The sequence below is a fragment of the Diabrotica virgifera genome, chromosome 9 (genome assembly GCF_917563875.1).
Source record: "Diabrotica virgifera virgifera chromosome 9, PGI_DIABVI_V3a".
NCBI classification, from domain to species: Eukaryota; Metazoa; Arthropoda; class Insecta; order Coleoptera; family Chrysomelidae; genus Diabrotica; species Diabrotica virgifera.
Genome location: NC_065451.1, coordinates 99,418,991 through 99,445,367, shown reverse-complemented (window position 1 = coordinate 99,445,367; position 26,377 = coordinate 99,418,991). Strand labels below are relative to the sequence as shown.

Here is a 26,377-nt window from a genome sequence, read left to right as displayed (position 1 = left end):
GAATAACTAGTTATCGGGAAGTTTATTTGACAGATTTACATGTAATCTGCCGGATAAACTTCCCGATAACTATTTATTTGGAGGTGAAAAGACTGGGCCTAAATTTCCATAATTGTGATTTTCAGGATAATATATGATGGACATCAGACGTTATCGTGAAAACTTTTCTCGTAAGTATTCACGAGAAAAGACAATGGAAGATGTTTTTCACCGGCTACTCGCATCTTCGGATCCCTTCATCTCCAGCTTGCAAAATTGTGAAAGCAAAGTGAGCAAACCATTTCCGCCTGAAGTTCGAGATTTATTTGTTCAAACATCTGCGAAATTTCATGTTGCGAAGTGACAGTGAACGTTCTGATAACGATGAATGCGAGTTGGATTAAGATTTTTAATGTCATGTACTTTTTAAAAACTATCTTGATATGTATGTAATACGCAATAAAAACTTGTTAAGTATTAAGTAGCGACTGTAATATTATATTAACTAATGAATAAACATTTTTTTGCACAGCATTTCGTTATTTGCAACTCTAAACCTATGTGCTTTTCAAAATCATAACTCAAAATATCCCAGATTTTGATTGTCACTAACAACCGAAATACGAAACGTATCAACTATTTTTATGGTTAAGACAACCATACATTCGGTTTTAAACTATAACTTAGTTGGATTTTAATTGATAATACAATGAAAATTTCTGAAACATAGTGAAAAATGATATATTATCAAATTTCACAAACATATCTAATTTTTGATCCGCAATTTTGTTTTTCGAAAATTTGACTCTATTTTCGTGATCGAGTGACCCCTCAAACCCCACTACCTAAAATTTGATCAAAATCAAACAACAACTTCATTTTTGACCAACTTTTTCATCGTTTTGGACCACTGTGCGTCTGGTAAATTATTAGCTACCACTGCTTTATTGACTGCTACTGTGAAAGCCTACAAATTTCAGAATAATTCGAATGAGACTTGAGCCAAGTAACAAGAAAATTCAGAAACAGGTATCATTATTTTCCACCAAGAAAAAGACAGTGTCTACGTCTGGTAAATTATTAAGGAAGCCCAATACTGCACAGTTCTCCAATTTAAATGAAGTATCTAAATAATCCTTATTTGTTTCAGAATTGCCAGAAGATGATCATAATTATTTATAAACATTTAGTTTATATCATCCTTTAGACTTAGATAACTTTAGATTTGTGTTTTCATTGATTTTAAATATATTATTTTCAAACCAGCTGAGCACTTGGCATACTTTGTATTTGCATTTTTTAATTTAAGTAAGTATATGACTACATTAGTTTTTAGAACATTGAATATGCCACATTCTAGAGAACAGTTCGAATAGGCATCAAAAATGTCTTTTAAGATTTGGGTTTTGTTAATGCCTGTATGTTGTGTGTATACCTACAATTAAAGTAATCAGCAAACTGCATTCGATTTCTTGTTTAAGTGCACTTATTTTATCTATAAATATGTAGTTTATAGAGTGTATGTTAGTAGTAATTGCACGGGAGCTCTAAAATTATCGAATTGTTTCCCGAGTGACAGTTTGACAGTTTTAATTTTTTTACTTTGAAATTATGTCAAAGTGGCAAGAGTCGTGGGCAACAAGTCGATAATAATTTTAGAGATTGAGGGTAATTCGCCGAGATTATTTCATGAATAAAACTGTCTTTTTAAATAATTTTAACTAATATTTTATGGATATCTTCACCTGAATATTTGCTAAACGTGTTTCTTGGTGTAAAAGGAATCTCGAGATGTAGATTTTCTTGTAGAATCTCATTAGTATACATAATTCAAATTTCTCGTTTTATAAAAATCTTAAATTGACTTTTTTCTCGGTCGCATAGATGCTAACAACAGTCGACGTGTTAAAAAACTGGAACAAATGCGCTAGATTAGTTTTTCGCAGAGATAAGAAATCATAAGCCTCTCTCACGTACAGCACATTGAACTAGCATAAAGCGTCCATTTTTCTTCGTCCGATGATGAAGGCAAATTACTTTTAAGATATAGTTGTAGGATAATATTGTTGATGAAATAACTGCTTCTTGCTTTATAATAATCATAAATTCACTTTTCAAATTTGAAGCAAATACTAGCGTAATGATTATTACAAATAAAGCTAGTAGAAACATCATTTCACTTTATTTTTCATTAAACGTTGATATGGCCACAGTATATAGAGGTTCCACGGTAAAATCACTCTTCTGTCGGCGCTTTGATCTCAGGAAGTAATACCGGCAGTACGCAATTGGTAATTCACCAGTGGTGGATGCGGGTTTTCCCTGTTAAAAGCCGTATGTTTCTATGCGAATAGCAATGCGAGTGGGGCAAAAGCGACTGCCAAAATTGCGCGGTCGCCACGCGCGACTACAGATTTTACTTCCAATTTTTCGGAGAGTGGTGACATGGCCATGAAAGTTAAAATTCATAGGGAAAGGAATTGGATAAAGGAATTGTAGAATCAGACATTGGTTAGAAGTTACATTTGGTGTTGAAAATCCTTGATCTACCATGTTTCACGTGATAAAAATTCAATCGATATCTTTTCATAAATACTGGTCATTCGAATTTCACTTATTTCTGTACTTCTTATTGTATGATTATCATTCGATTTTTTAAACATAAAACCGATACTAACTTAGTATCGTTAAAAAAACTTAGTCTGCTAGATAAAAAAAAAGATATCTGCTCGTTGAACGTTTTGAACAAAACTTAATAAACCTGGAGGAGCTCTATATAAAAGAAACTACACAACAAACAAAATTTAATATTAAGACTACTTTAGGAACTGCATTACTACATTTATACATTAGATCAATATTTTGAATATTATTCGCCGTCTCTTTTTTTAAACGCTATTTCTATTCATCAGTGTCGATCGGATAAAAAACACCAAACTTAAAATGTCATCTTCGGCAGAAATGCTTTTGGCAATCATGAGGTGTTTGTCAGTTCTCCAAAATAACCAAAAATCCAATTATATGTAACCAGACACGGTGATGGCACTGCTTCTGCTCTTAACCTAAAAAAAATAGAATTAGAGTAAATTAATATCTACAGTTGAGTCCGGGAATCTTTACCCGTGCGTCATAATTTAAAGCATACGAAATAAGTCGATAATAAGTCGGAAATTAAAATCTACTAACCGCAACAGCAAGTCACTTACTGTCAATTGCTGTTGCGTTTAGTAAATTTCAATTTTCGACTTATCATAGACTTATTTCGTATGCTTTAAATGATGACGCACGGGTAAAGATTCCCGGACTCAACTGTACATGTTTCAAAATAATATAAAAAAAATAAAGATTAGTGAAAACATGCTTTGACTAAATGTTAATGTTGATTTATCAGCAGAGTTTTGGAATTTCTTTATGTGTATCTAAATATTTCATAATTTTAATAACCCTTAATACACGAGCGGCACACCCTCAAAAAAGCGCTTAGTTTTCGAGATACTGACCACGGAGGGATGAATGACTAATTTTATTCATACTTTATATTTTCGAGGTTGCTAACACGAAAATGAGGTTTATTTTGAATTTCATGTGGGGGAACATTGTCAAAATGGCAATTTTACCCCAAAGATAAAAAAAAATCACGTTTTTTTTTTCATTTACGTCGCTACAACTAAGTTCCATTTTAACATTTTTTTTTGAAATTTTTACAGTATATAGCTTTAACATTTCTGAAGACAACGGTACCTGTTTCAAGCTTTTATCCTTATTCTGCTAAAGGTTATGAATTTTTCAAAGAAAAAGGTGAGGATTTGTGCATTGCAGTTTAATCGCCAAAGTTGCGTGACGAAATTTAAAATTTAGCTTCTTATCAAGTTTATGTTAAAATAGAGAGTACAAAGAAGTTTTCTGGTAAGTTTTAGATCAAAATGTTTTATAGAAAAAAAAAGTGTAACTTTTAATGTCAACATTAGAAATATCCAATATACCACTTATTTTTCGAGATACTGACAATCGGTAGTGAATGGCTAATTTTGGCCTTAGATTTATGTTTTGACCCTGATGAAAACGAAAATAAAATTTATTTTAAATTTTAGGTGGGGGAATATTGCCAAAATTGCAATTGTACCCTAAAAATAAAAAAAAAATGAAATCACGTTTTTTTTGCGTTTAGTCGGTACAACTCTGGTCCGTTTTAATATTTTTTTACAAAGTTTGTACACTATATATCGCTCACTTTTTTAAAGACAATGGTTTCTGCTTTAAGCTTTTAGTCTTATTCTAGTAAAAGTTATGAATATTTTAAAGTACAAGGTGCAGATTCGTGAATTGCAAAATTTGACTGACAAAATTTGAAATATAGATCTTAAATTAAATTATTTTTAAAACATGAGTACAAAGAAGTTTTCTGGAAATATTTGAATCAAAATGTTTTATAGAAAACAAATGGTGCACTTTTAACATCGACGTTATAAATCCATAAAATAACGTTAATTTTTCGAGATACTGATCATTGGTGGTGAATGGCTAATTTTGATCTTGCTTTATGTTTTTGATGGTGCTGAAAACGAAAATCAAGTTTATTTTGAATTTTAGGTGGGAGAACATGGTCAAAATCGCAATTTTGCCCTAAAAATAAAAAAAAAATTAAACCACGTTTTTCTTAAAATTAAAAGTTGCACCATATTTTTTTATAACATATCTAGATCTAAAACTCCCCATAAAACTTCTTTAAACTCTATGGTTTAACATAAACGTAATCAAATAGATAAATTTTAAATTTTGTCACTTAATTTTTGCGATTTAACTCTGCAATTCACGAATCTGCACCTTTTATTTTTAAAAATTCATAACTTAAAAAAAGACTGAAAGACTACAGTTACTTTCATAGTCTTCACAAAGGTAAGAAATATATGCCGTAGAAATTTTGGAAAAAAAATATTAAAATGGAACAGTTGTAGTGAGTTAAACGTAAAAATTCGTGACTTCATTATTTTTTTCATTTTTAGGTTAAAATTGCGATGTTGACAATGTTCCCTCATATAAAATTCAAAATCAACCTCTTTTTCATTGTCAGCACCATCGAAAACATAAAATAAGACCAAAATTAGCCATTTACCGCCCATGGTCAGTATCTCGAAAAATAAGTGTTATTTTGGGGATGTATAATGTCTATATTAAAAGTTGCGCCATTTTTTTTAATAAAACATTTGTAACTAAAACTTTCCAGAAAACTTCTTTGTACTCTGTTTTAACATAAACGTGATTATTAAGATAAATTTCAAATTTTGCCACTCAACTTTTGTGATTAATCTTTGCAATTCACGAATCTGCACCTTGTACTTTAAAAAACTCATAACTTTTACTAGAATAATACTAAAATCTTAAGCTAGCATACATTGTCTTCAAAAAAGTGAGTAAGATATAGAGTACAAACCTTAGAAAAAAATATTAAAATGAACCAGAATTGTAGCGAGTAAAACGCAAAAAAACGTGATTTCACTTTTTTTATTTTTAGGGAACAATTGCGATTTTGACAATATTTCCCATCTAAAATTTAAAATAAATTTCATTTTCGTTTTCAGCAGCGTCAAAAACATAATCTAAGACCAAAATTAGCCATTTACCGCCCATGGTCAGTATCTCGAAAAATAACCGTTATATTGCGGATTTCTAATGCCGATAATAAAAGTTGCACTATTTTTTTGTCTATAAAACATTTTGATCTAAAATTCCCCATAAAACTTCTTTGTACTCTCTATTTTAACATAAACGTGATTAAAAGGCTAAGTTTTAAATTTCGTCGCTCAACTGTTGCGATTAAACTTTGCAATGCACAAATTCGCACCGTTTCCTTTGAAAAATTCATAACGTTTATCAGAATAAGAATTAAAGCTTGAAACAGGTACCGTTGTCTTGAGAAGTGTTAGAGCTATATACTGTAAACCAGAGGTTCTCAATCTGTGGTACATGTACCACTGGTGGTACATATCAGTATTGGCGGTGGTACACAAAACACAGAAAAAATTAAAATAGTAGTACTTAGTAATAGGTCTGGATCCCGCGCATGAAAAAAAAGTTGATTAATAGCAAGCTGAAAATTTGTTAATAGCTTTAGGGTGTCTAGTCGGACAAACTTTGATATATAGGAACACTGGAACAGGGGAAGTTTTAATTGTGGAACAGCTTAAAAATTTGGAACGGTCAGACCACGAAAACGGCACATGTATTTTGTCCGACAGAACAGACTTAAACTCTCCGAACAGAGATTAAACTCTCATGCAAAAATCAGACTGCTATTTATCACCAAATAGGCGTTTTAAAGAGTGGAACATGTAGAATATGTCAAATGACAGGAATTATGACAGGTGATAAATAGCAGTCTGATTTTTGCATGAGAGTTTAATCTCTGTTCGGAGAGTTTAACGACGTTCTACACCTTCGGCAAAGAATTAAGGATTTGCATGAAATTTTAGTATGTTATAGTTTACTTCAAAAAACTAAGACTTGATTTTTTTAAAATTGTTTTACCGTGCCGTTTAATTACAATTAAGGGTCAAAGTTAAGTTTTAACATGGGCTCTTATGGGAATTCTTAAAAAGTTAATAACTTTTGACCCAAATTGACGATTTTTATTTAGTTGTGCTTAAATTAAAGGTTTTTTTGTAAGGAATAACATATTAAAAAATTAGGATTGTTTACCGTACCATTTATTTTTAATTATAATTAATTCCGTAATTTATTCCGTAATTTCCGTCATTTATTAGAATTTATTTTTATAAAGTATTCAATACTGAAACATATGATTTGAGTATTCTGCTATAAATGCATTGTTGCCAACTTTTGCTTGCATATAAGTTTCCCCCCTTTCCTCTGAGAGGCATACCCCGCAACGAAGGTGTAGAACGTCGTTAAGTCTATTCTGTCGGACAAAATAAATGTGCCGTTTTCGTGGTCTGACCCTTCCAAATTTTTAACCTGTTCCAGTGTTCCCATATATCAAAGTTTATCTGACTAGACACCCTTAAGCTATTAACAAATTTTCAGCTTGCTATTAATCCACTTTTTTTCATACGCGGGATCCAGACCTATAAGTATTGATAATACAATTTAAAAATATAGGTGGTACCAAAAATAATAAAAATAACTGTAGATGGTACATCACTCAAAAAGGTTGAGAACCGCTGCGGTAAACATTTCCGAAAAAAATATTAAAATGGAACAGAGTTGTAGCGAGGTAAACGCAAAAAAACGTGATTTTTTTTATTTTTAGGGTAAAATTGCGATTTTGGCAATGTTCCCCCACATCAAATTCAAAATCAATCTCATTTTCATTTTCAGCACCGTCAAAAAGATACAGTATGTCTAAAATTGACCATTCACCTCTCCGTGGTCAGTACCTGGTCATTTTGGGGGTGCCACCCGCTCTCCTATAAACTTCACCAATGATCGAAGGAGTGACGAATGCAAGGATTGAGAAGTATGAGCCATTTCCAAGATCATTGCCTATGTCAAGCCAATATGAAGCAGGAGAGTTTTATTAAGATTCTCAAATGTTTTCTTTATTAGTTGTATGTTAAGGATAGTTCCTTACCACCAGTAGAATAAACAATTAAGGTCATTTGCTATATTTAATGGGAATTGAATAATTAATCGTTTCAATTAAAGATACAAGTTGATGTTTCGATTTTCGTTAAAAGTTAAAATCGAAACGCCAAATTAAACGTATTTTTAATTGATACTGATACTCCCAGACGAAATTATTATGACCACATATCGTATTCAAAGATTTTATATGAAGTCTTTTTATTTTAGCACCAATATAGGCATAATTGTGTTTAATTATGGCTTAATATTAATGGCAACATCGTAAATACTCTACTTATAGTTTGCTCTTCTTCTTCTTAAGGGAGCGTTCAAGTATTACGTAACGCGATTTTTGAAGATTTTTGACCCCCCCCCCCCCCCCATCTGGCTTACGTAATACTTGAACGGTCCCTAAGGAGCGGTGCAATTGTGCGTAGCCGTCCACCGTACATTGTCTTGCCAGGTGAGATGTTAGATTGCGAAGCATTTCATAGCTATGTATTCCTGTCAATTGGCGAATATTACGCAGCCATGACATCTTTTTACGTCCCAGACCTCTCTTACCCTCTATCTTTCCATTAAGTATCAGTAGGTGAAAAGTGCATCGTTTTCTCGTAATATGTGCCCCAAGTATGCAGTCTTCTTACTTTTTACATAATTAAAAAGTTCCCGTTCTGAAAGCCCGCTCATCTTCATACTTCCTCATTTCTGACTCTTTTCTTCTCTGAAGAAGCCAGGGGGCCACATCCGTGCCCTAGTTATAGCTATATACTACTGGCGGAACAGCTGAAGAAAGGCTGTAGTTTGTGTAATTCCGAAAAAATAGTGAGCAAAAAGATGCGAAGAATACAGAATAATTAGTCTGATGAGCCATACAGTGAAAATTATTCTTCATATTATTCATGGAAGAATAAGAAGTAATTGTGAAAGAGGCGATGGTGAAACTCAGTTTGGATTTAGGAATGCGCTGGGCACCGGTTTGGCACTTTTTGACTTAAATGTACTCCTCTAAATATGTCAAGACCAACATAAACATATTTATTTATTGACTTTCATCGATTACAGAAAGGTTTTCGATAGGGTAAAACCTGTAAAAAAACATATACAAAACTTAATTGGAAGCAGTCCTACGAGATTGCTCTTGTTACTATTGGGAGAGTAACCAGCGACTGTTACATTAAAAAAAGCATCAGACAGAGGTGCATTCTGCCTATGATATTTAATATCTACCCGGATATGATTTACTCCAGGCTGTGGGTGAAAAATAGGTCGATTTCAGGGTATAATTCAGGAATTTTTGAAACCTATCAGGTGTTGTAAAGGACGATGTCAGGAATAACTTCTACGAAAATGTGACCAAAAATATTGTGAGCTTTTTTTGTTATTGCGATTTTTATTTGTTAAATTTGCAATTTTTAAAGATTTTTAATTTTGCAGCTTAGGATATTGATTCTAGGGAAAAACTTTTTAAAAGAAAGTTGTAGTAAATTAAAAAACCTACAATTTGAGCTATGGTAAGTTTAATTTCGTTTATTGTTTATTGCAACACAGCCTGCGAAAAGTCCAAAATGGCCGTTTTTTACAATTGCGTTATTTATTGTATAAATATTTTTTTTTATTTTTTAAAGCTTTAAAATGAAGACCTTTCAATTCCAAACATAAAAAAATTGTAAGGCCGGATTAACGAATTTGTTGCTTAGATATAAATTGTTTATCCCAAGAGGTCAAATGTTGAAGGCTATAACTTTTTGAAAAAAAAATCGTAGAGTTGGTGAAACATCCAATCTCCTTCTAAAGAGTTATATTTTCATATTCTGATGTAAATAAATGCGTAAAACATTTTTAAACTTCTAATTTGTGGGTTTGAAAATAAGGGGGCAAATTTCGTTATAAACATTTAGAGCTGAAGCGGCCCTGTACATTAGGGTGGAACGAAAAAAATGTTTTTATAATTTCAAAGTGTAATAGTGATAAAAAGTTGCCTATAGCCATTGTTAAGCCACAAATAAAATATTTTTCAAAACAAAATATTTTTAGAGGTGCCGCAAAAGGGTTGAAAATAGAATTTTTAGTTAAATTTTGCGAATTTTGATGATTTTATTTTGATCAAAAATAGCTATTGTAATGTCTTAATTCCTATTTTAAATGATAAATATACACTTCAAAACTACTCTTTAAAGATAATTTTAGTTTCAGCTTACAACAATCCAATATTTATTTTTACTAAAACTGACAAAGTTTCAACTAGAATTCCACATTTAAAGAAATATTTAATAGTAAATATTTATTTCATTTCTTAATATATTTTAACATTCTTAGTACCAAATGAAAGCCAAGACGTGAGGAAAATGTGTATTGATTGATTGAGTTGACAAGATAGTTTCAAAGGTTCTGGCAACGAGGGAGGAAAGGAGGCAAAAACTAGTACAGCAGCATTTGAATTACAAACAATAATCAGTAGCTGATGGTAACACTGCTGTGAATATTACATGTGTTACATGCTGATGATCATAATCAAAGTTACGAGCAAGAATTTATTTATAATTCCAAAAAGCCGTCAAGTTCTTTAAATATAAGAACTAAACAAATGCGAGTAGAACTGTTAACAGTAGCTTCTATCTGAAACAGGACTGGTGTTTCAAACAGAGTAGCAGCAGCAATCAACTGAGCTGTACAAGATGTTGGCATTATTATGGAAGATAATAAAAGTAAGGCAATTGACAGGATGAAAATACGTCGAGCACGGTTGAAAAATCGTACAAAAGCCACAGAAATTAGCTTCATGCAAATTGGAAAAAGCGCGGGGTTATTCCTTGATTTAAGAAAAGACAAAACAATTAATCAAGAAAAACGAGGGAACAAATTTTACAAAAAAACTATACTAGAAGAGCAAATTTCAATAGTAGAGGAACCTGGATCAACCTTCCTAGGGCATATAACTCCTGCTTCCGGAACAGGTGAAGCTATAAAAGATAGCATAGTGGAGCATTTTCAAGGTGACAATCCTTTGAACATTTCCAATATAGCAGCGGTCGGATGTGATGGAACTGCCACTATCACCGGTTTTAACAATGGTGTAATTGCTTTAGTAGAAAAAAACCTAACTAAGCCGCTGCAGTGGCTGATTTCTTTGTTTCATACCAATGAATTGCCTTTGCGTCATTTGTTTGGTACAGCTTCCTGTGGTTAATTTCGCTCCCATACAAAACAACCTCCCTATTCTAGAGATTGAGGATGATCTAAGCACAGATCGAAAATATTTACTTGAAATGTGCAAAGTAATCTGATATGTATATCCTTCTGATCTTTCATCTTTCTTTAAAAACCCCTGGGAAATTGGCTCATTAACGATGACTTACGTTGGCTAATCACATTCTTCTGCTATATGTTGCAACAGAGAATCCTTCAGATAATCTGAAAACTTTAACTATGTATGTGATGAAAGTGTATGCCCCAGTCTTGTCTCATATCAAGCTAAAACCATCTTGTGTAAATGGATCAAAGCATCGATGGGAACTCATAAAATTTTCACGTTATTTTTGTGAGGAATATCTCCAAATAACTGATCCAGGAATTCAAAGGAATGATTACTTCTCTCACCCAAAAAATATGCTTCTCTCCATGTTATGTGACAAGAGAAAACACATAAGAGAGCTAGGTCTACGGTGACTTTTGAAGGCAAGATCGGAACTCATAAATGGTGTAAGGAACTTTGTTATCCCGAAGCTTAACTTTAATGCCAATGACCACATTGATATAATTAACTGGAAGGAAGAAGAAATTACTGAACCTCCTATGACAAAACATATAACTGACGGGGACTTAAAGTATATAAGTGAAGCAAGAGACCCTAGTTGTCAGGTGCAGTGTGTGGATTTTCAGTGTTTTCCCTGTCATACGCAGGCAGTGGAAAGAGTCATAAAGCTCGTGACTGAGTCGTCCCTTAGTGTCTGTGGTCTAGAAGCAAGAAATGGCTTTGCTAGAGCAAATATTACTTCCCAAAAGATTATGCCCAAGTTTTAGACAAAAAAACAATGTTTTGAATATCAAGAAGAATATTGTAGCTAAAGAAATCTTATAGCAATGTGTACATATAAGAGTGATAGCAATGATAGCAATGTTAAATGTTATTATAATCAATATTTGACTAAGAAATGTTAGCTATGGCACCAGGTTAAATATATAAAATATTTGAAAATTTCTGTATTTTTTTGTTAAAAACCTAACTTTTCAATGCTGTTGCGGCACCTCAAGATGTAAACCTAGAACAAAAATATTTTGTAGTTTTATTGTAGACATGAAAAGGCAACTTTCGAGTGCTATTAGAAAGTTCTATGAAAAAAAAAAATTTTTTCCTATCCTTTCGTTCCACCCTACTGTACATCCTATGAGTTTTTAACTTACAGATTATTGTTGCTAAAAACGAAACAAAGATTTATAAAAAAAATTAAAAATTTCTACGACCAACTGAAGCCGAGCTAAATGTTGGGCTTGACAATAAGGGGGCAATTTTCGTTATAAACATTTAGAGCTGAAGCGGCCCTGTACATCCTATGAGTTTCTAACTTACAGATTATTGTTGCTGAAGACGAAACGAAGATTTATAAAAAAATAAAAATTTTCTACAACCAACTGAAGCCGAGATAATTGTTTCTTTTTTCTTAAATTATTTACAACAATTAAGAAATTATTTTACAGTCATTGACTAAAGAAAGACTTATGTTATCTTAAATTAAAAATAATTATAAAATGTAGTTACAGTTAATTATTAAAAATTATTTTTAAAATCGGTGCTTTTGCGAGCGTCCGAATTTTGCAAATCGCCGGCTCGCTTCAAATCCGCGCGCTCGGAAAATTTTTACGTAACTTGTATTAAATTTTGACCGAAAACGATTTAATAATATTACCATTATAATAAATATACAGTCTCTTTACCACTGTATTTGTTTTTCTTGATAAACTTTTATACGTGAAATCTCATTTCTGAAGAAATAATATTACAAAAATGATACATGCATATGAAATATATAACTATATTTTTAATTTTTTCATTGTTATATAGATATAATAATAATAATGTTACTTCTTATTATACAATATAAAACTTTTTCTTCTTGTAGTGACTATCCGTTTTGGATGTTGCGACCATCATGGCAATCTGTACTTGCACACTAAATCAGTACTGCTGCTCTAAAAAGATTTGTAGTTGTTGTGTTGAACGACGTACGTAAATTTTCTAGCAAGGTAATCCTTCGCCTTCCTGGTTCTCAGTTTCCAAATGGGGTTTGCCAAATTGCCATGATGGTCGCCAACATCCAAAACGGATAGTCACTACAAGAAGAAAAAGTTTTATATTGTATAATAAGAAGTAACATTATTATTATTATATTTATATAACAATGCAAAAATTAAGAATATAGTTATATGTATAATTTTTGTAATATTATTTCTGCAGAAATGAGATTTCACATATAAAAGTTTATCAAGAAAAACAAATACAGTGGTAAATACACTGTATATTATAATGGTAATATTATTAAATTGTTTTCGGTCAAAATTTAATACAAGTTACGTAAAAATTTTCCGAGCGCGCGGATTTGAAGTAAGCCGGGCGATTTCCAAAATTCGGCCGCTCGCAAAAGCACCGATTTTAAAAATAATTTTTAATAACTAAATGTAATTATAGTTTATAATAATTTTTATTTTAAGATAATATAAGTCTTTCTTTAGTCAATGACTGTAAAATAATTTCTTAATTGATATAAATAAAGGCACTACGATTTAAGAAAAAATAAACAATTATCTCGGCTTCAGTTGGTTGTAATTTTTTTTTATTTTTTTATAAATCTTCGTTTCGTCTTTAGCAACAATAATCTGTAAGTTAGAAACTCATAGGATGTACAGGGCCGCTTCAGCTCTAAATGTTTATAACGAAATTTGCCCCCTTATTTTCAAACCCAACATTTAGCTCGGCTTCAGCTGGTCGTAGAAATATTTTATTTTTTTATAAATCTTCGTTTCCTTTTCAGCAACAATAATCTGTAAGTTAAAAACTCATAGGATGTACTGGGCCCCTTCAGCTCTAAATGTTTATAACGAAATTTGCCCCCTTATTTTCAAACCCAAAAATTAGAGGTTTAAAAATATTTTACGCATTTATTTACATAAGAATATGAAAATATAACTCTTTAGAAGGAGATTGGATGTTACAACAACTCTCTATCATTTTTCTTCAAAAAGTTACAGCCTTCGACATTTGACCTCTTGGGATAAACAATTTATAATATCTAAGCAACAAATTCGTTAATCCGGCCTTGCAATTTTTTTTATGTTTGGAATTGAAAGATCTTTATTTTAAAGCTTTAAAAAATAAAAAAATTATTTGTACAATAAATACCGCAATTGTAAAAAACGGCCATTTTGGACCTTTCGCATGATGTTTTGCAATAACCAATAAACGAAATTAAACTTAGCATAGCTCAAATTGTAGCTTTTTTAATTTACTACAACTTTCTATCAAAAAGTTTTTCTCTAAAATCAATATCCTAAGCTGCAAAATTAACAATCTTTAAAAATTGCAAATTTAACAAATGAAAATCGCAATTAAAAAAAAGCTCACAATATTTTTGATCACATTTTAGTAGAAGTTATTCCTGGCATCGTCCTTTACAACACCTGATAGGTTTCAAAAATTCCTGAATTATATCACGTTTTTTCACCCACGGCCTGGGGTAGTTTTCAAAAAGGCTTTGCAAGACAAAGACTTCGAAGTGAAAATCAATAATAAACTTATTAATAATCTTAGATACACTGAGGACACTGTTATGTTATGCAAGAGTATCTCTGCCGTCCTCAATTAAAACACGGTATCTGCAAAAAAAATTGAAAATCGAGTTTTTGCTATATGTGGTTTCCTTGTGACCTTATTTATACTTCTGCAATGTCTGAAAGCCTTATCATTTTATTTACTACCAAAATAAACAAATTGGAATATGCCGTATGTGCTATATTATAGAGTCCTGAGAGCCGATTTCTCGGTTTTAAGTTGGCTGCACATACCTCGTTTTATTTGAGGATGGCATATCTAGAGCCTTCGAGAGTTGTTGCATTGCGTAAACACGACAGGCAGAGGAATGGGTCTAAAATGAATGTTTCTAAGACAAAATTTATGATATTCAGTCGCCAACCTCGCGCGAATGCTTCTCTACAGATAGGTCAACAAAATATTGAGAGAGTTACTCACTTTAACTATCTAGATGCTGCATTACGCAACAAACAGACCCAAGTATAAAGAGATCAAGTGCAGAATTGAAGCAACTCACACAACGTTTCTAGAAAGGAAATCAATGAAATTCTTGTGTGACCACAGCTTAAACCTTAAAATTACGCCAAAGAATGATCAAAAGCTGTATTTTTCAGTATTGGTACATGACGCTGAGACCTGAACTCTGAAAACTGATACTATCAATTACCAAGAGGCGTTTCAGATGTGGTTGCATAGAAGAATGCTCCGAATACTCTGAACCGCGATACAGAATAACAAAGCTATGTTAACAAAGCAAATGTCACCTCTAAGTAAGATTTCATTTCCAGGGCATGTTCTTAGAGGAGACTGTTAAAAAACCTCTAGATTACCATGAAAGGTAAAATCGGGGGCACAGATGAAATGAAAAGAAGCAGATGTCATAGCCCAAGAACATTTGCGATTGGATAAGAATTCGCATTGCCGAACAACTATTTCGATTAGTTGAAGACCGTGAACAATTCGCCAATATAATGGCCAACGTTAAGGGGACCTTATATGGCACGCAAAAGAAGATTTCAACTTCGTGATTTTATTTTTAATTTTTGTTAATGCGATTTTATTTTGAATAAAATATTTTATTTCAGTTAGATTTTCATTTATAATTATTGTATTGCCAAATGTAAATATATTATTTTTATGAGTTTAATATTAAAAAATTTAAAATAGATAGGTAGGTTATTTGACTATGTTACACATGGTATATAGAAAGTCAAATTACGAATTAAAAAGTATAGAACATTACAGAGAAATAGAATACAATAAAAATTTCTCAAACATTAGAATGAAGAATGTGTGAGAAGAACTATTTCCTTGTGGCATTTTTATAATTAAGTATTTTCGATGAAAAATAAGCCTCAATTTTACCAAAAAAAAAAAAGAATTTATTAACGTTTCGACGCCCAAGTCGGGTGTCGTTGTCAAAATACAAAATAATACAGTATTATTTTGTATTTTGACAATGACACCAGACTTGGGCGTCGAAACGTTAATAAACTCATTTTTTGGTAAAATTGTGGCGTATTTCCCATCGAAAATGCTTAATTATGAGAAGAACAATAAGGGATGAAGTCAAAAATGTATGTAGATGAGAACAAGTAAGGAAAACGTAAAAAATGGAAAGATTAGCAGTAAAAGTTTGGTACTGCCAGTTAGAAATCTCTTATTTTATGTATTAGTATCGCAAAACATTAACAAAGATATTATCTTATTGATTTTCCCGTACTATTCGCAAAATAATTATTACTAAATGTAAAATGGTCACTTCGTCAATGGTCAATATTAGATAATTTTTTAAAATACTGAAAAAAAAACAAAAACTAAAATATTAAGAATAGTTTTTTAACAAATTCTACTATTTATCAACGCCATGCTACACATGCAATACTAACTGTTAACTTTTATATCAAAAGAAACTCAAATGAATTGGCGCTCTATACACCAGTCATACTACATACAGGGTGGGGCATTAGTGTGACAAAGTCTGATTACCCGTTTGTCATAAGAGATACAAAGAAAAGTTATTGAGGTAAAAGTTGGGGCAGAGATGGACCACAATTTAAAAATATTTTCAAATATACAGGGCCACCCGTATTGACAGGGTGACATAAACTTGTTTTTTTAAATGGAACACCCTATACAGGGTGTTTCATTAATAATTGTCCATATAGTAACTGGAGAAACCTTACCACAAAATACGAAGATTTAACCTAAAACACTTAAGAGGAAAGAGAACATCTTGACGCCTGTCAAAATTTTCAATGTATTTTAAAGGTAATAATTTTTTTCGAATCCTGAGAAAACTAGTAAGTATTTTTGAAAAATTTAAACGCAGAATGAAATATAACTTTATTACCGAGGGCCAAAAGTCCCTTAGAATAAATAAAAAGTTTCTTTTGAATGATATATTTGAAATTAAAAATAACACTACATTTTCACCCCTGTAACTTATTAAAATAAACATTATAAAAGTTTTCAGAGACTTTCGGCCCTCGGTAAGAACGTAATCTTTCATTGTGCGTCTAAATTTTTCAAAAATACTTATTAGTTTTCTCAGGATTTGAAAAAAATGAATCCCCATTTAAATACCATTGCAGCCGAAAATACGCACCCATCGCCTTAAATAAAATGTGGTTCCTTACTGAGTTCCAGGGTGTTTTATCTAAAAATTTAGAAACTATTTTTGCTCAGAATTTTAAAACTATTCGACGTATCCTTTTCATACTTTGTAGGAAGTATAGGTGTTGTACAAACTACTAAATTATGTTAAACAAACGTTACTGGTTATTACCAGAGGCGTACGACGGGAAAGTGAATGTTTGACCCTTTCCAAATTCTACGACACTGACGGAATAGCTATTTTAGTTCAATTTTTGGATTCTCCAATGCTTTCTATGAAAATATTATACTCTTCATTCGTAACGATAAAGTCATTAGTTTTCGAGATCTTTGAAGTTAAAAATGAAACGACATGGTTATTTTGATTAATGTATTGTGTCGCTTCATTTTTAATTTCAAATATCTCGAAAACCACTCATTTTATCGTTACGAATGAAGAGTATACTATTTACATAAAAAGTATTGCAAAATCAACAAATTACACTAAAATAGCATATTCGTCAGTGGCGTAGAATTTGGGAAGGGTCAACAAGCCACTATCCCCTGTCGTACGCCTCTGGTAGTAGCTAGAAACGTTTATTTATATTAATTTAGTAGGGTGTACAGTACCTACACTTTATGCCAAGTATGATGATGATACGCCAAATAGTTTTAAAGTACTGGGTACAAATATTTTTTAAATTTTATTCATATGAATCATATATCACAAATTAATCAAAATAACTGTGCCGTTTCATATTTAACTTCAAATATCTCGAAAACTAATGGCTTTATTATTTTTTATCGTTACCAATGAAGAGTATATTATTTACGTAGAAAGTATTGTAGAATCTAACAATGGCACTAAAATAGTAATTCCTTCAGTGGCGTAGAATTTGAGAAGGGTTAACCATTCACTATTCCCTGTCGTGCGCCTTTGTTAGTAGCTAGAAACGTTTGTTTATCATAATTTAGTAGGGTGTATAGTAGTCGCACTTTCTGCCAAGTATGAAAAGGATACGTCAAATAGTTTTAAAATGCTGAGCAAAAATAGTTCTTAAATTTTTAGATAAAACACCCTGTAACTCAGTAAGGAACCGCATTTTATTTTTACCGCATTTTATTTTTACCGCATTTTATTTTTACCGCATTTATAAGGAACCGCATTTTAAGTGTTTTACGTTAAATCTTCATATTTTGTGCTAAGGTTTCTCCAGTTATTATAAGTTATTATTATATGCGGTAGTTTAAAAGATAATTAGGTTTTTTAGTTTATTTTGTAACAACATTCACACCCTGTAGAATTGTAGCGATTTAACATCAAATTTCTATTTATGTTCAAACGATTTTTAATACAGTGTGCTATTTGTGCAGGATTGGTCGAAACTCGGAATGAGTATTTTCTAAGTTTTCTTAAATGAAAAGTATTTTAGTGTTGTCATGAAAGTGCTTTAACTTTTAAACCTTACCCGGGGTACTGGAGTACCCCAAGCAAAATTAATTATATTATGACTCTTGGAATTTTTTAAAGTTTCAACGCCGACCCTCCATCTTCCTTCCTAAAATGGTATTAGGCTCGGCATAGTGTATGTTTCGTTCAATTGCTCCCGATACGCTACGCTACAAAGACCCTGGGGTAATAGTAGTTGACTTGGCCAACTTTACCAGTATATCTTCCGGAAGATATCAAGGGTATTTTGAAGGAAAGGAGGCCTAATGACATTCAAGAAGAAACTCATGAAAATTCAGCTAGATGCAGTTTCAGTGTGTGCTCCCAAAATGGTAAGAGCCGAACGAGGTGCAATGTGTGCAAAGAATTCATCTGTGCAGAACATCAAATTAATGTTTGTCCAGGATGCTCTGAAAAACAGTAATGTTCACAGAGTTATTAAAATTCGTTAGTTATATTTGTGTTAAAAAGTTGTTTTTAATAAATTCATTCAAACATTACTTTTTGACTTATTTTTTAATGGGGTACTAGTGTACCCCAGGGTAGTGTATGTGTAATTTTAAATATGGCTAGGATTTAAAGGTTAATTTGTGAGTTATTCGTGATTTTTTAAGCAAACATTAATTGCAACAAAAATTACGTGAAATTGGTGGCCGTGAAAATATTCAATCAAAAATAATTTTTCGAAATAAAAAATTATAATAATCTAGGATCTAGAATTCTAGGCTGATCTTTTATTTATCAATATTGGTTGAGATATAAGAACACCTACGTAGTTAAGCTTGTTGGTGCGTAAAATATTAATAAAACCATACAATATTCTAGCTAGTTAACTGACACTAAATTTGATTAAACATATGACATTTTACTATTTTTATAGTTCCAGTTGCTTTGTTACCATTACTCATATTATGAATTTTTCAAATAAGGAACTGATTAATGTGGTTTTTGTGCTAGGAGAGTATATCAAAAATGTGCTACTAGCAATAAGAATTTATTATCAGCAATTGATAGACGACAATGAAGAAGATAAACTATTTTATTGATAGACTTATTATTATTCGGGGTGAGAGCCGAAGTCACATAGACATTACCCTCGTAAACGAAAGCTATGCCAATCAAATATCTAACTGGGATGTTCTTGACGAAAACATTTTTACTTTTCACAGATATATTGTATACAAGGCTGGCATCAAAGTCACGAAGAGCGGTAGGAATAAGATAAGCTTCAACAAAGAAATATTTAAAAACAAAATCTGTAATCTACGAGAAGCTACAAACTTTACAGATTACCATAAAAAGTTAAAGCAGGCACATAAAAGCAGCAAGAAAAAATTCGTCACATATACCGGGCCCTATTGGTGGAACAACACAATAAAGCTGAAAATAACAAACTGTTTCAGGGCCAGGAGAATAGCACAAAGGAACAGAACCCAAGAAAACTTGGAAGAATATAAGCGCACTAAAAAGGAATTAGGCAAAGAGGCAGTTTGGTTTTAGAAGGGGTCTAAATACAACAAAAGCCATCATGGACTTTCTTAGTGATGAAGACTCAAGAGGCTTTTGAGCAGAGCTGCTATCTGTCAGCTACATACTGTGACCTGAGCAAAGCTTTTGATTGTGTTTCACATGAACTGCTTCTCAGGAAATTGGAGAAATATGGGTTTGGAGATAGTAGTATTGCAATGATCTCTAGCTATCTCTCCAATAGAAAGCAGAGTGTGCAGGAGGGTAAAATGAGGTCGGCAGAGAGAGCTATAAATATCGTATTACCTCAAGGATCAATATTGGGACCATCTTTGTTTTTAATTTATATTAATGATCTTCCACAGACAGACCTTATAGGTCTGGATCCCGCGTATGAAAAAAAAGTTGATTAATAGCAAGCTGAAAATTTGTTAATAGCTTAAGGGTGTCTAGTCGGACAAACTTTGATATATGGGAACACTGGAACAAGGGAAGTTTTAATTGTGGAACAGGCTAAAAATTTGGAACGGTCAGACCACGAAAACGGCACATGTATTTTGTCCGACAGAACAGACTTAAACTCTCCGAACAGAGATTAAACTCTCATGCAAAAATCAGACTGCTATTTATCACCAAATGGGAGTTTTAATGAGTGGAACATGTAGAATATGTCAGATGACAGGAATTGTGACAGGTGATAAATAGCAGTTTGATTTTTGCATGAGAGTTTAATCTCTGTTCGGAGAGTTTAAGTCTATTGTGTCGGACAAAATAAATGTGCCGTTTTCATGGTCTGACCGTTCCAAATTTTTAACCTGTTCCACAATTAAAACTGCCCCTGTTCCAGTGTTCCCATATATCAAAGTTTATCCGACTAGACACTCTTAACCTATTAACAAATTTTCAGCTTGCTATTAATCAACTTTTTTTTCATACGCGGGATCCAGACCTATTACCAGTTCATTTACAATTTTTGCTGATGATACTACTATTACTTGCAAAGATTGGGATTGTAATGCAGCAATAGAGGCATCAAAACGAGCACAAGATAAGGCAGAACAATGGTTTGCAGCAAATATGTTGCTTCTAAACCTCAATAAAACCCAGTCTTTGATTTTTTCAATAAGAGCTTCCATCCGGAGATGAAGACAAACAAATAAAATTTTTGGGGGTTTACTTGGATGCAGGACTATGTTGGAAAGCTCATACAAGGTCCCTTGTTGCTAAGCTAGGAACTGCAACTTTTCTGATTACAAGACTTTCTGAGTGTGTATCTCAGTTCACTTTACAACAGGCCTATTTTGCACTGTGTCATTCACACATCAGTTATGCAATTTTGGCATGGGGTCACAGTGCTGGAGCCAAAGATGTCTTACGTATTCAGAGAAGAAGGCATCACTGGCGCGCTGCTGGAAGAGGGGGTGAGTTTAGTTGGTAGGCGTTCGAGCTAACCTCAGCAATATTCAAACGTTACAGCTCGGACGAATCCAACAGTATCTGGGTCACCTTCCCAGATCTCTTTAGAAGATTCTCAACTCAGAAAAAAAAACACTTAGATTATGAGAACGGTCATACTAATATGCAGATCCTAAGTCATACTCATATGCAGTGACACTAAGAATTACATTTAATTCATGTTATTCATTTACAATAGTTTTGTTCGATCAGATTTCTCATAATCTAGGTATCCAGTCCATTGAAACTGTCCTAGTAAACTTTCAAAAGTTTCTTTTCTTAGTTGTTGTCGATCAGGGACTTGCTGATGGTAAATTCTGATTGCTAGGAGCACACGCTTGTTATACTCTCCTAGTACAAAAAAGATATTCATCAGTTCCTCATTAGAAAAGTTCATATTAGTAATGGCAACAAACAAAGCAACTGGAACTACAAAATAATATAATGTCAAATGTTTAAGCAAATTTAGTGTCATAGCCAACTAGGTAAAATATTGTATGTTTTTCTTAATATTTTAGGCATCAACAAGCTTAAGTACGTAGGTATTTTGAAAAACGAATACGAGAAAAACTGAATGGCACAAAACAACTTAGAATGGGATCCTATATCATTCACAAAAAATAATATCAAGGAAAATAACAATGTCATCCATGAAACGATTATTGGACAAAAGAATAATTTAACATTTCAACAACATTCAAAAAAAACAAATGCATTGTAATTTGTAAGAAAGAAAGAAAAAAGAATTGTATTATTTATAAAATACCTTGTGAATGCAAGCATTTTTATTTAGTTAAGACATCAAGACCTGTAAAATTTAATGTTAAAATAAGTGAACATCAATCTTACATAAAAAATAGTGAATTTGATCGATCTCAAATATGCATGGGAAAATGAACTTAAGCTCATGTAAATAGGCATGGAAGAATGAACATGGAGTTGGAGAATGGAAATATGTAAGTATAGTCCTAAAAGAAACACGATTGTAAAAAGAGAAAAATCAAAGAAGTAGCTCCATGTTAAATGAAACCAATTGTGTCACAAATTCATTGACCGAATGCAGTAGAATTTGGTGACCCATATTAAAAAAGGAAATTAATAGAAAGAAAAATACCACTATTACTAAGTTAATAACACATAGAGGGTACATGTTTTAAAATAACATACATATAAAATCGGACTTTGGTATTAATATTCATAGTAAATTAAATGTAAGACCAAATACTTCCCATGTCAGAATAGTACCTTGAGGTTTTTCCTCGTGATTTACTATGAGATCACTAACAGGAAAATTTTGCTGTCCTCATTCCATGTAGTTGTCTTTTTAAAGGCAAATCACACGCTATGATTTATTTTCTATTAGTATTCTTAAGTTGAAGTTGATTTCATATAATCGAATGAATTATCTTTCAATAAAATCATCCCTGGAAGGCAACTCTGAAATATTGACAATATAATAATTATATTTTATTAATTATTATAATTGACGTTTCAATTTCCACTTCAGAAATCCTTCTAAAAACAGAAAACATTGATAGATTAAACAAATTTTTTTTTGTTACTAGTTAAAAAATTTATTTTATCTAACTCATTCAGACATTATGTTATACATTTTAAACAAGTTGACTTTAAAATTATTTGAGTATTTTGAAATTATCAGTTGAAGTGAAATTTTTATGTGCTGCAATAGTTAGTCTCCCATTATCATAGGAATAGGATTACTTTTTGTAACATTTAAATCATTATTTTTAGATTGAATCTCAGAAAGGTAAGAATTCACTATTATAGCAAATGCATCAGCACGGATCTGTTATATCCAATATGGATGGCAAATGGAAAAACATGGGGTATATACCACGGTTGGCAGGTTTAAACCAACATGCTTGAAATTGGTTTAAACCAACTGGTTTTTTTTAAGAAAAAAACCAAACTGGTTTAAACCAACTGGCTTTTTTAAGAAAGAAAAACAAACGGGTGTTTTTATTTAAAGTTTTTAACCTTCCGCAACTAACATAGGTTTTCTGAACATTAAAGCTAACATCCGTCTCAGAGACTAAAAAGAGACTAAAAAAATGTTTCCATTTAAACAATTTTAAGTATAGGGTTGTGTATGCTCCTTGAAGAAGTGAAATTAAACAAGAATGATACCTATTTTTAATTTATTAACGTCTTAAACATTAGCAAAATAGCAAAGAAAATAAAAACAATTATATAACATCTCATTTGTGAAAAACAAGCTCAATTTTTCCACTGCAGTTTTTTTGTACCTAGCTTCACTTTTTTACTTCTGGCAATTGGGTTACTAAATTATCAGTTGATTTACGTGCGTAAGCACGTTGGTTCGTTAATATAAATATTTTTTTCATCGAGTAGGTATGTCACTTCCAACATCGGTCTCTGAGAAAAAATTTGCCGTTAATTGCATAATCACTTGGCACTAAAGACTCAAACTTCAACACTAAAAAACAGACACCTGAATCAGGCAGCTACTGATGGCGGCGAAGATACATAACGAACAATTTGGATATAATCGTAAAAACTCTAAGTGGTCCATCTCACAAACCGAATGTTAGTCACGGAAGGTTAATACATCTGTCGCAAATGAAGAAACTAAAGATAAATAAATTCTATTTTTGTATTTTCGAACTTATTAGTTATTTGAATATTATCTCGTTTAAAGATTTTTTTTGTATATTATTTTTGTGTGTGTATAAATAAAAATAAAAGTTGCTTTAAGAATTGTTTCATTGTTTATTACTATTAGGTATGTTATAATAGTATATTATTTAACGAGCATGTATTGATGGCTATTACTCACGATGATGAAGTTTGCGACACGTCGTAATTCATCAGAGTGACTATTAGCCATTACATGCGAGTAGAATACTATACTTTTTACTCGAGATTTAAATTATAATAATTTACAAGAATACCTAAATGCTATCTACCCCTAGTAAGTGGCTGAATAATTGGTTGCATACTATTACCAAATTATTATTTATTGTAAAAATACAACTAGAAATAGTCCATGGAAGTTCTATTCGTTTCCGAAAAATTATAAGCTTAAATTTGTACCTACTGTCAATTAATCTAATAAATAGGAAATGGCTGTTGTCGGTGGATGTATTTCAATAGTTATAATGTATATTTACATTTAACTATACAGTGAGCACATAAAGGTTGGAATGGACGATTTTCTCGAGAATGGACGATTTTGGAAAAAATCCCAACACAGGTCAATTTTTATTTTTAAATTACAACTTATTGGCATATATATCATACTAGTGACATCACCCATCTGAGCGTGATGACGTCATCGATGATTTTTTTTTAATTAAAGTAGGGGTCGTGTGATAGCTCATTTGAAAGGTAATTCAATTCTCTATCCAGTAATATAAACATTAACAGAATTATTTATACAGGGTGTCCAAAAAAATTTTTGAATTAAATTTATTGAGATAGAAAGAAGAATGTGTGTAATTTATTTAATTCAAAATACATTTTACTGCTATCAGAAAACAGGAAAAAAATGTTTATTTGGCAAATCAATATTGTTTTTTGCTTAAATTCAATATTAAAGCCGCCACCCACCAGTTTCGTGACAGTTTGAACAATTAATTTAAGCGAAAAGCAATGATTATTTTTCAAATAAACAGTTTTTTCAGTTTTCTGAGAGCAGTAAAATGTATTTTGAATTAAATAAATTACATACATTCTTCTTTTTGTCAATTTAATCAAAAAAAAATTTTTGGACACCCTGTATAAATAATTATGATGTTTATATTACTGAATAGAGAATTGAATTACCTTTCAAATGAGCTATCACACGACCCCTATTCTCATTTAAAAAAATCATCGATGACGTCATCACGCCCAGATGAGTGACGTCACTAGTATGATATATATGCCAAAAAGTCCTAATTTAAAAATAAAAATTGACCTGTTTCGGGATTTTGTTCCAAAATCATCCATTGTCGAGAAAATTAATTATTAAGACAGTAGGTACAAGTTTAAGCTTATAATTCTTCGGAAACCAATAGAACTTATATTGACTATTTCTAGTTGTATTTTTACAATAAATAATAATTTGGTAATAGTAGGCAACCAATTATTCAGCCACGTAAGTACTAGGGGTAAATAGCATTTAGGTATTCTTGTAAATTATTATTATTTAAATCTGGAGTAGTTCATAATTAAATTTTTTACTAATTAAAATAAAAAAAAGGTCGTAGAAAAAGTATAGTACTCTACTCGCATGTAATGGCTATTACTCACTCTGATGAATTATGACACTCGCCTACGGCTCGTGTCGCAAACTTCATCATCGTGAGTAATAGCTAATAGCCATCATTACATGCTCGTTGAATAATATACTATTAAAAATTTTTTGAAGTTAATTATTGATATAAATTACAATAAATTATTGGATTAAATAAACAACAAGTAATTTTATTTGCAGTTTATATACGATTAATATTAAAAGTGGCATGCGTCACTTGAATCTAACTTCAGCCCGTGAGTAACTTCAGCCCGTGAGTAATGAATTATTACTCATGGATACAGTAATGGGTGCTATTATCTACGAAAAAATAGCGAATAATGAGCATGTTATTAAACATTCATAGAAATAATAATTTATTCATTTTTAAAGTATTTAGACTTATATACTTCATATCAAATAAACCTGGTTTAAACCAAATACACCTGGTTTAAACAAAAAACCTGTTTTTTTTATTTTTTGAAAAAACCTTGGTTTTTTCCAACCCTGGTATATACAGACAATCTCAGTGGCTGGACAGCTAAGTAAGCTGTTAAGTTCAGATGACTCAATGATATGCCACTGGAAGTCAGCCGCACTGAGATTACTAAGTGTATTTTATTTTCTCTGGATCTTGGTGCTTGAACTCAGAGATTACTTGGGCATGCATAGCATGCAATATTAAGTTTTAATTTTTTAAAGTTTTTGATTAAAAATTTTAATTGGAGTAAAAAAATTGTTTTCCAGTGAAATAACGGTAAGTAAAGTTTGGAACTAAACAAGAATA

At 31.7% G+C, this 26,377-nt stretch overlaps 1 long non-coding RNA gene across 1 annotated transcript in view; it reads right to left on the bottom strand.

The window, feature by feature from the left end:
- Positions 1-2,766: 2,766 nt before the first annotated feature.
- The window catches only part of LOC126892971 (uncharacterized), a 39,087-nt gene continuing 15,476 nt past the window's right edge, over positions 2,767-26,377 (bottom strand). Inside the window, exon 2 of the long non-coding RNA XR_007701071.1 lies at positions 2,767-3,041. This is a non-coding gene — a long non-coding RNA (uncharacterized LOC126892971). The remainder of the gene's footprint in view (positions 3,042-26,377) is intronic.